Below are 11636 nucleotides of genomic sequence, written 5' to 3' on the forward strand. Positions count from 1 at the left end.
AGGACTCACCATCCCCGACCTCAAGCTATATTACACAACAATTAAAAACTGCTTAAAAAAACTTCATGATACTAGTACAGAGATAGACAGGTAGATGGATGGAACAGAATAGAAGATCCAGAAATGAAGTCTCACACATATGGTCACTTGATTTTTGACAAAGGAGATGAAAACATTCAATGGAAAAAGGACAGCCTCTTCAACAAATGGTTTTGGCTCAACTGACAGTCAGTATGCAAAAGAATGAAAATAAAACCTTTCTTATCTCCTTGTACAAAGCTCAAGTGCAAGTAGATCAATGATCTCCATAAAAAAATCAGGTACAGTGAAACTATTAGGAGAAAAATTAGGGAAAACCTTAGAACACATAGGCACAGGGCAAAATTTCCTGAACAGAACACTAATGGCTCTAAAATTAAGAATGGATAAATGGGACGTAATGAGATTGCTAAATTTCTGTAAGGCTAAGGATGCTGTTAAGAAAACAAAATGACAACCAACAGATTGGGAAAAGATCTTAACCAATCTCACATCTGATAGAGGTCTAATATGAAATATATACAGAAAACTCAAGAAGTTAGACTCCAGATACCCAAACAATCCTATTTTAAAAATGGGGTACGGAGCTAAAGAAAGAATTATCATATGAGGAATATTGAATGGCTGAGAAGCATCTAAGGTAATGCTCGACATCCCTGGTCATTGGAGAAATACAAATCAAAACAACTCACACCAGTCAGAATGGCTAAGATAAAAAAACTCAGATGACAGCACATTTTGGCGAGGAAGTGAAGAAAGAGTAACACTCTCCACTGTTGGTGGGGTTGTAATCTGGTACAACCACTCTGGAAATCAGTCTGATGGTTCCTTAGAAAATTAAACATAGTCCAACCTGAAGACCCAATTATTCCACTTGTGTGTATATACCCCAAAGATGCTCCAACATACAATAAGGACACATGCTCCACCATGTTCATAGCAGCTCTATTTATAATAGCCAGAAGCTGGAAAGAACCCAGATATCCTTCAGTAGATGAATGGATACAAAAATTGTGGTATATTTGCACAATGGAGTATTACTCAGCTATTAGAAATATGACTTCATGAAATATCTATGAAAATGAATGTAACTAGAGAATATTATCCTGACAGAAGTAACCCAATTACAAAAGAACAGACATAATATACAGTCAATGATAATTGGATACTAGCCACAGAAAGCTCTGAATACCCAAGAAACAACTCACAGATCATATAAAGCTCAAAGAAAAAAAAAGACTAAAAAGTGGAAAACACAGTTCTTCTTAGAAAAAAAAACCAACAACAAGTGTATAGCACACACTCAGAGTGGGGTAAACCTAGACCTTAAATCATTATTAACTCAAGAACTAACAACATAGTCATGTGGCAATTTTTGGTATTTAAAAATTATTATGTTTGGTAGAGGCTGAGCAACTGGTGGGTGGGAGACATGGGCAGCCAGGGAGCAGAGAGATCTCTGTGGAGTGCAGAAGGAAAGTGGACTCCCTGCCTTGCCCTGCCCTGCCCTGCCTGATCCAGCGACCAGGAACAGAACTTTGGAACTTCTGTTTCCACCCGGCAGCCATTTCAGGACTCAGAGTGGAGCCTGGCCCATCTGCCACCGAGAACAGCAGCTCGTAGAGGCTGAGCAACTGGTGGGTGGGAGACCTGGGCTGCCAGGGAGCAGAGAGATATCTGCAGAGTGCACACAGAAAGTGCACCCCCTGCCTTGCCCTGCCCTGCCCTGTCTGATCCAGTGACCAGGAACAGAACTTTGGAGCTTCTGTTCCCACCCAGCGACTCTGAGGCATAGAAGAGGGCTCAGCCCATCTGCCACCTGGACTAGTGGAGATCCAGGGACACAGACCAGATACAAGGAAAAGGCAAGAACATATCACTGACAACAAAATGGCAAGAGGAAAGTGAAAGAGTATATCCCAAGGAAACCAAGACAACCTGGCAACACCAGAACCCAGCTCTCCCATAACAGAAAACATCGGAATTCCAAACACTCCAGAAAAGGAAGACACAGAGCTGAAATCATACCTCAAGGTGCTGATAGAGATACTTAAACAAGAACAAGAGGAAACGCAAAAAGATTCAGAAGCTTTTAAAGAGGAAACAAGAAAAACACTCAAAGAACTCAAAAAATTAGAGGAAACAGAATCAAGGAGATGAAGGAATAAAAGAGGGAATTTAAAATGGAAATTGACACAATAAAGAAAACACAAAAAGAAATAACCCTAGAGGTAGAACACCTAAAAAAGAAATCAGGAGTCACAGAAGCAAGCATTTCCAATAGATTACATGAGATGGAAGAGAGAATCTCGGGGGCAGAAGACAACATTGTAAACATAGACAAAACAGCCCGAGAAGATGCAAAAAAAAAAAAAAAAAAAAAGCTCCTAACTCAAAATTTCCAGGAAAGGTAGGACACAATGAGAAGACCGAACCTAAGGATAATAGGAATAGAAGAGGTAGAAGAGTATCAACTAAGAGGCACAGTAAATATCTAAGTAAATATCTTCAACAAAATCATAGAAGCAAACTTCCTCACCCGCAAAAATGAGATGACCATGAGCATAAAAGAATCCTTCAGAACTCCAAAAAGGTTGGACCAAAAAAGAAATACCTCCCGACACATAATAGTAAAAACATCAAGTGCCCAAAGCAAAGAAAGAATACTAAAAGCAGTAAGGGAAAAAGGTCAGGTAACATATAAAGGCAGACCAATCAGACTCACACCCGAATTCTCAACAGAGACTATGAAAGCTAGAAGAGCCTGGACAGACATCATCCACACCCTAAGAGAGCACAAGTGCCAGCCCAAGCTGCTATACCCAGGAAAACTATCAATCACCATCGATGGAGAGATGAAGATATTTCAAGGTAAATCAAAATTTACACAATATCTGACCACAAACCAGCACAACAACGAATTATAGGTGGAAAACCCAATACAATAAGGGAAAATACAGTAAAAATAAGAAAACTCCTAAACAAGAAAACTAAAAGAAGAAAAAGACACAGACACAACTCAACCCACAAAAGCAATAATGGCAGGAAACAGATAAAAACTAATCCTTGATATCTATTAACATAAATGGACTCAACTCCACAATAAAGAGACATAGGCTATCAGACTGGATACATAAACAAAATCCAGCCGTTTTCTGCTCATCTCAGAGACAAAAACAGACACTATCTCAGAGGAAAAGGGTGGTAAAAAAACTTCCAAACAAACAGCTCCAAGAAGAAAGCTGGAGTGGCTATTCTAATATAGAATAAAGTAAATTTCCAACCAAAAGTTATCAAAAAAGATAAGGAAGGACACTTTTTACTCATTACCAGGGAAATCTGTCAGGAGGAACTCTCAATCCTTAACATATATGCTCCAAATAAAAAAGCACCCACATTCATAGAAGAAACCCTACTAAAGCTCAAGAAATACGTTTCACTCCACACAATAATAGTGGGAGACTTTAATACCCCACTCTCACAAATGGACAGGTCATGGAAACAGAAACTGAATGACGACACTGCAAAACTAGCAGAGACTTTGAACCAACTAGAATTAATAGATATATACAGAACATATTATTATAAAGTAAAAGAATACACCTTCTTCTCAGCACCCCATGGCACCTTCTTGAAAATTGACCACATAATTGGACACAGAGCGAGCCTCAATCAATATAAGAAGATTGAAATATTCCCATGCATCCTCTCAGATCACCATGGTCTACGGCTGGTCTTTAACAAAAGCGAAGACAACAAAAAGCCCACATATACATGGAAACTAAACAATGCTCTGTTATATGATAGCAGGGTCAAAGAAGAAATAAAGAAAGAAATTAAAGATTTTCTAGAATTCAACAAAAACGAAAATACAACATACCCAAACCTATGGTATGCAATGAAAGCAGTACTGAGAGGAAAACTCATAGCCCTAAGTGCTTCCAAAAAGAAACTGGAGAGAGCTTACATCAGCAACCAGACAGTACAGCTAAAAGCCCTAGAACAAAAGGAAGCAGATATACCCAAATAGAGTGGACGGCAAGAAATAATCACAATTAGGGCAGAAATAGACCAAATAAAATAAAAAAAAAAAAAAAAACATTGAAAAAAATCAACAAAACCAAGAGTTGGTTCTTTGAGAAAATCAAAAGGTTGATAAACCCCTAGCCAGACTAACTAGAGGGCAAAGAGAGAGTATACAAATTAACAAAATCAGAAAGGAAAGTGGAGATATAACAACTGAAACTGAGGAAATTCAAGAAATCATCAGATCCTACTAAAAAAACTTATACTCTACAAAATTGGAAAATCTGGAGGAAATGGACAAATTCCTAGACAGAAACAAGATCCTAGAGTTAAATCAGGACCAAGTAAACCATCTAAATAACCCTATAACACCTAAAGAAATAGAAGAAGTCATCAAAACCTTCCAACCAAAAAAAGCCCAGGTCCAGACGAGTTCAGTGAAGAATTTTATCAGACATTTATTGGGAATATAACACCAATACTCTCCAAACTATTTAAAAAGATAGAATCAGGTGGAACACTACCTAACTCATTTTTTGAGGCTACAATAACCCTCGTACCTAAACCACACAAAGACCCTACAAGGAAAGAGAACCTCAGAACAATCTCACTTATGAACATTGATGCAAAAATGCTCAACAAAATCCTTGCAAACGGAATCCAAGAACACATCAAAACGATCATTCATCATGACCTAGTAGGCTTCATTCCTGGGATGCAGGGATGTTTTAATATAAGGAAATCCATCAATGTAATCCACCATATAAACAAACTTAAAGACCAAAATCACATGGTCATCTCACTAGACGCTGAGAACGCATTCGACAAAATCCAACACCCCTTCATGTTACAAGTCCTGGAAAGAACAGGAATCCAAGGCCCATACTTAAACATAATAAAAGCAATATACAGCAAACCAACAGCCAACATCAAACTTAATGGCGAGAAATTTGAAGCAATCCCACTAAAATCAGGGACTCGACAAGGCTGCCCACTCTCTCCCTACCTATTCAACATAGTACTGGAAGTCCTGGCTGGACCAATTAGACAGCAAAAGGAGATCAAGTGGATACAAATCGGAAAGGAAGAGATAAAAACATCACTCTTTGCCGATGACATGATAGTGTACTTAAGGGCCCCCAAAAATTCCACCAGAGAACTCCTACAGCTGATAAACAAGTTCAGCAAAGTGGCTGGATACAAAATTAACTCAAGCAAATCAGTAGCCTTCCTATACTCAAAGGACAAACATGTAGAGAAAGAAATTAGAGAAAAGGTACCCTTCACAATCGTCACAAGAACTATGAAATACTTTGTTGTGACTCTAACTAAGCAAGTTAAGAACCTGTACGACAAGAATTCAAACCTCTAAAGAAAGAAATTGAGGAGGATCTCAGAAAATGGAAAGATCTCTCATACTCATGGATTGAAAAGATCAACATTTTAAAAATGGCCATCCTACCAAAAGCAATCTACAGATTCAATGCAATCCCCATCAAAATTTTAACCCAGTTCTTCAAGAAATTGGAAAGATCAATGTGCAATTTTATATGGAATTACAAAAGACCTAGAATAGCGAAATCCATCCTCAACAACAAAAAAACTTCTGCAGGAATCACTATCCCTGACCTCAAGCTATATTACAAGACAATTGTGCTGAAAACTGCATAGTACTGGTACAGAAATAGGCATGTTTATCAACGGAATAGAATAGAAGATCCAGAAATGAGCCCTCATGTATATGGTCACCTGATTTTTGACAAAGGAGCCATAAACATTCAATGGAAAAAGGACAGCCTATTCAATAAATGGTGCTGGTTCAACTGGCACTCAGCATGCAAAAGAATGAAAATAGACCCTTTCTTATCTCCTTGTACAAAGCTCAAGTGTAAGTGGATCAAAGATCTCCACATTAAACCAGATACACTGAAACTATTAGATGAGAATGTAGGGAAAACCTTAGAGCACATAGGCACAGGAGAAATTTTTCTGAACAAAACACCAATGGCTCAAGCTCTAAGGTCAAAGATTAACAAATGGGACTTAATGAGATTGCAAAGTTTCTGTAAGGCTAAGGCCACTGTCAAGAAGACAAAATGGCAGCCAACCAAATGGGAAAAGATCTTTACCAACTCCACATCAGATAGAGGCCTAATATCCAAGGTATACAAGGAACTCAAAAAGCAAGACACCAGAGAATCAAATAACCCTTTTAAAAAATGGGGTACAGAGCTAAACAAAATGTTCTCAGTTGAGGAACACTGAATGGCCAAGAAACATCTGAGGAAGTGCTCGACATCCTTAGCCATCAGGGAAATGCAAATCAAAACAACACTGAGAGTCCTCCTCACACCAGTCAGATTGGCCAAGATCCAAAACTCAGATGACAGCAGATGCTGACGAGGCTGCAGAGAAAGAGGAACACTTCTCCACTGTGGTGGGGTTGCAAACTAATACAACCACTTTGGAAATCAGTCTGGCGATACCTCAGAAAATTGGATATAGTTCTACCTGAAGATTCAGCTATTCCACTTCTTGACATTATACCCCAGAGACACTTTAATACACAACAAAGATATATGCACCACAATGTTCTTAGCAGCTCTATTTATAATAGCCAGAAGGTGGAAAGAACCCAGATGTCCTTCATAAGATGAATGGATACAAAAATTGTAGTACATTTACACAATGGAATACTACTCAGCCACCAGAAACAATGACTTAACCAAATTCTTAAGAAAATGGCTTCATCTAGAGAATATCATTCTGAGTGAGATAATCCAGTCACAAAAGTAAATACATAATATGCAGTCACTGATAGTGGGATGCTAACCCCAGAGGCTTGCACTCCCCAGAAACAACTCACAGACTGTATGAAGTCCAAGAAATAAATAAAACAAAACAAATAAAATATTTACAAAACAAGAAGACTTTTTGCGTTTTGTTTTGCATTTACTTTATGCTCATTGTAACTATTAGGTTTTCAATGCATACTTTCAAGGCTTTGAAAAAATCAAGTACTGACTTAAAAATATATTCATATAATTTTATGTAAAAATTATTTAAAATTTTGAAATAAAAGTACTGACAAAAATGTATAATTTTAAGCAAAAATGTTTCAAATCTGTACATTTATTTTTGTTTTATAAAATAAAGTTGTTTTAAAAAAATTATTATGTTCAATCTATACACACCAAGAAAACTTTGACTCTTTGTATGTTCCGTTTTGTTTTACATGTAATTTATGCTTATTATAACTACTAAGCTTTGAATGCATACTATCAATCATTTAAAAAGAATTAAGTACTGACAAAAATATATTCATATAGTTTTATTCCAAAATGCTCTTAAAAATTTTTACATGTATCTCTCTATTTAAAAAAGTAAAGTTGTAAGAAAAAAATGATACCATAAATAAGAAATAAATATTTCTTTGCTCTTTTTGGGATTTGGGGTTTTGGTTTTGTTATATTTATTTATTTATCTTACCCAACACAAAAATTTTGGACTTTTTTCATTTTTATTTCCATGTTTTAATAGCATCATTGGAATTTCTTCTGAGATTACATTAAATCTATAAAGATAATTTTTAATAGAATATTCATTTTTACATTATTAATGCTTCCAATCATTAGCATGGGATATTTTTCTGCCTTCTATTTCCTTTTTCAATATCTTTCCTTAGTTTCTTTAAATTTTCACTGTGGTTGTCGGTCTTTTCTTCCTTTTTTCATGTTTATTCCAATTTTCTTCTACCAATTGTGAATGGATTGTTGTCCTGGTCTCTTTGTCTGTCTGTCATTGGTATACCAGAGGGCTACTGCTTTCTATGCTGATTCTCTGTTCTTCTACTTTAATGAATATATGTTCAACAATACTAGATTTTAGGGAAATGTAATAAAATTGCTTAAGTTCTCATCTCACTACATTTGGAACGCCATTTGGAATATAAGTGACAAGTGTTAACAGGGAGGTAGGAAAATGTGACCATTATACACTTTTGTAAATATAACTTAGATCATCCACATTACATATCATTCCAAAAGTTTCACAAAAATCTAGAACTAGAATTGTCATATGACTCAAGAATAATACTCTCAGGATTATTCTCAAAGAAACTTATATCCTCCTATAGAGACATTTGCATACCTATGGTTTTTGGCTTTTTATACACAATGACTGTGAAAGAGTCAAGTTAGTTGTCCACAGGTAAGTGAATAAAAACCATGTGGTACATATTCACAATGAAATATGACTCAGCTGAAAAGCAAAGCAACATTATAAAATCTATAGGTAAATGAATAGACTAGAGGAATATGTTGTCTGGGTAGTATGGACCCAGAAAGTATAGGACATGGTATCTTTCATATGTGAATTCTAGTTTCAAATGTTTGTTTTTGTTGTTTAACTCAGGCAAAATCCAGAAAAGGAGAAAAGGACCTCTCTTTGGGTAGTGGTGCAACCACATGTTAAGGAAGAGACACAGTTAATTATAGGTAAAATGAAAGTAGACAGTAAAAATACTGGGTGCCGAAGGTCTAAGATATTAGCAACTTGGAAGTTCCAGTTAAGCCAAGGAATGAAAAAGAAGGATAAATCAAAGAGAGAAACATGAAGAAAGTCTATGAAGTACACTGTCTCACAAACCAACTTAAAAAGCATTCAGAGATGTTAAAACACATGTGAACTGAAAGAAAAATGGGATTTGAGGATCTAAAAGAATTTATCATGGATAAGTCAAGGTGGAGGAGGGGTGGGGTCCTATATGAGTAAAATGAAACCATGAGTGTATGAAAATGCCGTGAAAACTCACTAGTTAACAAGCTAGTTTCCAAATAAAACTAAAGAAATAGAGGTCATATGAGCTTACCCTGCTTAGGTGGAAAATGCTGTTCTAGAATACATGCATTATTAAATGAAAATCACAGTACAATAAATAAGGTACATTACAATAGACTGCTGTTCAGATTGACCCCAGTGTCTCCCAAACAATATGAGTTATTGCCATTTTCATTGGTTACCATTCATGGCTACAGGACAAGACCTCATTGCCAAGGACACCATTTAATTTCTCTGCAGGATATAGAGAAATCAATCTCAAACTGACTAGGAAGTCGTCTCCTTGATAACAAGGTTTTACAATGACAAGAAATGACATGCAGGTTGTCAGAGAAGAAACGACATCAGTAATCTTACACCGAGCTAGACCCTACATGCTAAAATACAAACCTGTCAGACAAGGTGTGCCTACTGGTACAATAATAATATGACTGTTAGTGGGGTAATTAACAGGTCTCTGATTAAACTTTAGTCCTGCTTCATTGAAAGGAAATTTTTGTCTGGTACTGTAATCCTAATCAAAATCCAAGGGCTAGGAAAGGCCATAGGTTCTATGATAGAATATGATATATTTTCCCTTAAATGGTCATGGCTTCAAAGTGCCTTCTAAATATGTATGCTTACACGCACAGATCTGAAGTACTCTCAGTGTTGGGCAGAGATACTTCCTTTTGCAGTGGGCAATAGACAGCAGAAAGATGCATTACTGGCCTGAGTGCTGATAGTAAGACACTGAATGCTCAGCCTTGATACTCAGTCTCCAATAAGCCACATTAAGTGCTCTTCCACTAAGGTTCAGAGAATACTGTGGAAGAAGAGACAAAAAGAACGTAAGAGCCATGGAACTGTATCTCTGTGAAATGTTGTTATCTGGATATGGCATAGCTCTTGTGTTTATAGACTTAACAGCAACTGTGTCTATATGCAAAAGACAGGAACTGCACAAGATCAATCAGACAAAATTATTGCATAGATGGATAGTTAATATCCAGTCCTCACCTCTTAGTGAAGAGCATTTGTTGCTTGATAGCTGCTGAAGGAGGAAGAATATTTGAGGTATGCCATCCTGTAGGTTTCCATGCTCCGGTAGATAGCCCCACACCTATGCACATATGAATGAACCCTAATTATACTGAGTGTGACAGCAAAAATAAACAGACATTGGGAAAGATTTTATTTTGTGTATGTGTGAACTTCTGTAAAAATGTCAAATAATGAGTGGAAAGAAAGTTAGGGCCCATATGAAGATGTCTACTGGCTATTTTAACTTCATTCTACATATAAAATATCAGGAGTCAGATCCTTCCTCCATGGGTAAAGATTGTTTTTACCAGTTGATCTCACCTTATTGTAAAACTGAGATCTTAGGCAGATGTAGGCTTCTTAGTACTTGCAATGGTTCTAATTTTCAAAGGTTCTTCATTGAAGTAATTATTCAGATCAATTTCTAACCACAATGATTCAATTTGACTGTGTGACTAAAGCCAAACTTCACTCTGGCTATTGATTTCTTACTAAGGCAAAAACTATGACTTGGTTGTTAAAAGAAAATTCACTCTGAAGCTCAATCCTACAGAACCAGGAGATAGCCCTTAACGCATTTTCTCTGCTCGACCCTCATTTGAATTATGTTTTCATCAACCACAAGGAGTAAACTACCAAATATGATTCATCAACAGAGCTGCACTGTACAATATACAAACATTTAATTTTTTTCATAGCTTCAACAGACGAGTTCTATGCTAATTCTAAGAATTTACAAAATTCTTTTAGGCACAATTTTCTTTAATCATTTTGTCAGTTTTACTGCCTATATTTACTCTTTGGTGAGATATGCTAAGCTGGTGCCTTGGAGAACAGTTTTGGGAAAAGAAGGAAAGATGCTAAGATAAACAAATATCCAATGTACCTAAAGCTCTTGAATATGATCACGTTTCCCTCAGCCTACAGTTGATCATTAGGCAAGGTTGCTAGAATATGAGACTTCAGATAGAGTTTATTTTCACACCACAAAATAATGTTGGAAATTGATCTCCTGCCTTTAAAACACATTTTAGGATATGCTTCATGAGACACACGCACGTGGAAGCATTTATAAAGTGGCAGCATTGGCTATGGGAGTTCATGGCTAGTCTTACTGTGCACGATCCTATCTCAACAAATAGTAACAATAGACCAAACAAATCAAATACACTTCACTGTCACCTAATACATTTATCATAGGTTCAAGTAGCTTCAGATTAAAAATACTACCATCTTTAAAGTAAAATAATGATGGTTCCTGGGAAAGGTGGTTTCTTTCTTTTTGTTTATAAGCAATAAAAACTTAGGCAAGTTATTCAAGCCATTTCTGCCTTGGTTGATCATTGTGAAATAAAAATGGCACTTGCACATAGAATATTATGCTGTGTCACTGCTTAATTTCTGAATAATAAGGTATGGACAGTACCTAGATCATATGAAGAGCCATGTGAGTTTTCATTATGTATTAATATCAACTGCATGCACTTTTCATTCACTTTGAAGATAACCTTTCTGAAATGTAAACTTTATACCAGTCCATCTTTACATTTTATATAAAATGTTAATGTAAACAAATTTGAAGTATCTATGCTAATATTTTAACAAATTAATCATAAGGCTCGACCTCAAATGTATGCACACTATTTAAAATTTTACTTTCTCTAAGCATACAATACCAATAGTTAAAATAATTTCAACCAAGTCATTTC

The sequence above is a fragment of the Micromys minutus genome (genome assembly GCF_963924665.1).
Source record: "Micromys minutus genome assembly, chromosome: 26".
Lineage (NCBI taxonomy): Eukaryota > Metazoa > Chordata > Mammalia > Rodentia > Muridae > Micromys > Micromys minutus.